Here is a 4,402-nt window from a genome sequence, read left to right on the forward strand (position 1 = left end):
GAAGAAAGACGTACAGAAATGTAAAGACGTACAGAAAGTAGTGGATTAGGAACGACTACGTGCGCAGAAAAGATAAAACGACTAAGAAACGCATAAGTCCGATTTTATTATTAACTGCAGCAACACAGTTTATTCATTGTGAGTACGAGAGATATCAATGAGATGCTACAACCGTGAAACGGCGTAGTCAACGTTCTGGTGAAAATTGAGCAATGTGCTCCGACATATCGAACTTCAGATCAGGTACAGACCGAATGTATCCCTGGTAAACGCTTCCTTTTACATTCCCCACAGCCAAAAGTCGCATGGATTCGTATCAGGTTATTTTGCAGGCCATGACTGTGGAAAACCTGGAGAGATAACACGTTTGTGGAAGGTTGCATTTAACAGATCTTCCACTGGGCGAATGATTTGAGCTGTTCTTCCATCTTGCATGAAAACACTGGTTCCACTCACTTGGTCTCTTCTGAAGCACTAATCACATGCTGAACAAGTAGGTCCTGGTAACGTGCAGAAGTCATGGTACACCTGAGAGGTCGTCTGTGTGTACTCTTTTCAAAGAAAAACAATCCGAGAGCAAAGGTGTGTGTTTGTGAAGACATAGCAAACAGTCACATACGACGAGTGCAATGGCTCTTCGTGCAAAACACGCGGCTTAACAGTTCCCCAAATCTGACAGTTCTGTATCTGTCAAAAACTTTAATTCATGCAAGAAACCGAAGAGCAAATTCAAAGCGTTGCTGCGGATCATGATGTTTCAGTTGCTGCACCGTCTGGATCTTGTACGGGTACTAGTGCAAAACAGTCCACAAAACGTTCTGTAGCGCTGTTGACCATGGCATGGAGAATTCTCGTGACACTGCACGATTACCGTGGCGCATGCTGCATGGTCAGTTACAGCACAGCAACATCGTCAACTACTTCCAGCAGGATACAAGGCTTTCCTCTTCTAGGAGCCATACGAAGCTCAAGTGTGTTTTTTAATTTAATTATCATCTTCTTTAAATCATTGAATGACATTGGGCTTCTGCTCAGACTTTTCAGCCGGCGATACTCTTTCAATGGAGCTCTGTGATAATTGCTGCCATTCATGCAAAACAGTTTCATTAACAGTGCACGGTCTCTCTTCTCGGTAGCCACGCTGTTTACCCACGTAACGTCTTTTCAAATGACAGCGTGGGTGTCATACCGTCACACAGGCCGTGTACAGCGCCAGATTAGCACCTGGCAGACGAAATTGGAACTAATTTTTCCCAGTGTAAATCGGTTCCGTACAAGCGCATTAGCATATCTTCCGAGTTTCGTTGCCGTAAGAAAGCCTACACTGGATCTCCGTGAGTAGCCCCATATTAATTATAACCATCCAGTGCTAAGGACTTTCACTCTACTGAATTTGCTTCATATGCTATGGAGGACATTTAACACATTGATATGGAAAGGAACCACACAGAATTCTGGATCGTTTGGTAATTTGTCACTCAGTTTTCTTGCAAAAAAAGTGTTGCATCGATATTTAGGTTCGTAAAGAACACAAATTGGTTGAAATGTGTTTTGTATTGTATATCTCTGTGACGAATACACATGCAGAACGTTCGAAGGTATTTCAACAAATGTTTAATACTCCTCGGAGATACACACACACACACACACACACACACACATAGACAGAGAGAGAGGGAGAGGCGGCGATTTCTAAACGTACTGTCGATGACGAAGCCGTTAACGCTGCATGCCATTTGCACTGATCGAGGGAAATGTGGTATCGCTTATCGATATCACACCACGGGCGTCAAGGTTGGCAATGTAACTGCAAGTTTCGCCAGACGCCGATAGCGGTCCCTGGGATCTTGTGGACCCAATGAGACACGTCCACAGCGCCACGCTTCCAGCGGCCTTTGCCACAAGCACTCTCTGCTGCTGTGATACAAGACGGCCGGCGGCATCGACACATCCTACTCGCACTTGGAGTCGACTTTACACAGACGCCGCCTAGTTGCAGCTCCGACATCATTGTTTGTGCTTTAGTTGAGAGCCTCGACCTTGTTGACACTGAGAGATGGACTTTACTTCTTGCTGTATTGTTTGTGATGAGTTTTAGTACATTTGTAGAAACGCATGTTTTCTGGGTTAACTTGTTCGCTAATCATTTCTGCTTCTGTCCAGCTTTCCTATGTCCACAGTTGCTGCAACATTCTGTTGTCCACCTCTCCTTACTGCTTTGTTTGAAGTTATACATAAGAGGAAATTACGAACAGCCTATACCAGAATGACCAGACATCAAATCCCGTTACACCCAAATGTGCGCCTGGTGTGCTAACTTCTTGGACCATTGACGTGAACCTTCACTACTAAACTGCAGCAGGGTCGTTGATGTATTCATTTCAGTTTAGCTAATGTAACTACAGTGTTACCTACTGAACCAAAGTAGAACCACATCAGAACTTCCTGTATCTAATTGAGATGTATCTGAAGCGTTTAAGCAAAATTATATACAAGTAACTTACGGAAATCAGACACAAAAAATCCTCGCCAACAGTCAGCTTTCGACAGGGCAACACTCCATCGTTTTCAAAACACACATAAATACGGTTGTCACTATCTGGCTCAGCATGAAGGGATACATATAATACATTGCTACTTTGGGCCCATTTCATCTCAGTTAGTCCACTTTGATGTTACCTTTCGACAGAATGAATATAGTGAGTGAAAGATCAAAGGTGCTTACAGAAGTGGTCCTAGGTACAGGTCATCATTAGAATATAACAACAGAGAATGACGTTCTCCTGTAGAAACAATGGAGGTTTTGAAATAATGGAGGTTTGGAATGTGACGTGTCACTTCTTTACTTAGCTACTTTAACAAAATTAATGGATTACAACTGTCTTTAATACTAACCATCCCAACACCGATAACTGTAAATTAATGAGCCGCCAGCCGCATTGTACAACGTTGACCCCATGAGATTAGGGTAATTCACTGTGACACATCAGGCTCTCTTGAATGAACGTTTAAAGGGATCGGAGAAATATAGTGATAATAACACCACAAATATCGAATTAAAATAATAACGCTTCCGTTCATTCTACTACGCACAAATGTGACAGAATACACGGGAATGCCGCGACAATATAAAATAACTGAAAGCAATACGAATAAAGGAAATACTAACTACCATCAAGGACATTTCGATATAAATTCGCCGAGAAACTCTTTTATTAAATCTAAATGCAATTTTACATTACCAGAGTAACGCCCAGAAATCAGTGGCTCAACTCAAATAGTTGATAAAACTTTGTTCCTCTCAGTAACATCCTCAGTATCTCACAGGTTCTCCTGGATGTATACCGAAAAACGTATTTATCTTCCACACACAAATTAAGCACGAGTTCGCTTCAGCATTGTAACCTGAGTGTCACAGATGATGTCTCTCTATTTTCTGCCGCGGCACGTAGAAAAATGGTTCAAATGGCTCTGAGCACTATGGGACTTAACTTCTGAGATTCCCCTAGAACTTAGAACTACTTAAACCTAACTAACCTAAGGACATCACACACATCCATGCCCGAGGCAGGATTCGAACCTGCGACCGTAGTGGTCGCGCGGTTCCAGACTGTAGCGCTTAGAATCGCTCGGCCACAGCGGCCGGCGGCACTTAGAACTCCGGTATCTTCCCACATGCAGTGTACCGTCTGCTGCCACAATTTTTCTCTTGCACACTAGACTCGCTCAACTTCATTCTCTTACAGACATTCTTGGTCTCTTCCCTCCTTTGATTGATTGTCACATAAAAAACGGCAGAGGCATGCTCACATTGCTCATTCCGCTGCTCACTACCCCACCGCGCTGTTTGCTCCTTCCTGCTGTCTGAAAGAAACCCCGAAAATCCCAGAGCCACTGTAGTCCCATAACAACTCCAGGTGTCGCCGAGAAAGGGTTCAGACTGCAGCGTCCGGCGCCCCGTAAGCTGGCAGCCCGGCTCCCCACTGACGCAGCAAAGTATGCAACGTTTCCACTCTTTCACCGGAGACCATAACAGCAACCAATTTTTAAAACTTTTGGCAAGATATTTTATGACTTTACAGTGATTTTTATATTAAAAAAATTAGGCACACCATGAACGAATTATGTTAATGGCACAGAAATTGGATGATTTATTCAAAATAAAGAGCTTCACAAACTGAGGAATTTAATAACGTGGTGGTCCACCTTTGAGCATTACGCAAACAGTTACTCGGCTTGGCTCTGGCTGATAGACTCCTTGGATGTCCTCCTGGGGGATATCGCGCAAAATTGTGTTCAGTTGGCTCGTTACGTCATGGCACTCATGAGCTGGTTGGAGGGCCCTGACCATAATGCTCCAAACATTCTCAATTGCGGTGCGATCCGACGATCTTGATGGCCA

The sequence above is a fragment of the Schistocerca serialis genome, chromosome 5 (assembly GCF_023864345.2).
Source record: "Schistocerca serialis cubense isolate TAMUIC-IGC-003099 chromosome 5, iqSchSeri2.2, whole genome shotgun sequence".
Lineage (NCBI taxonomy): Eukaryota > Metazoa > Arthropoda > Insecta > Orthoptera > Acrididae > Schistocerca > Schistocerca serialis.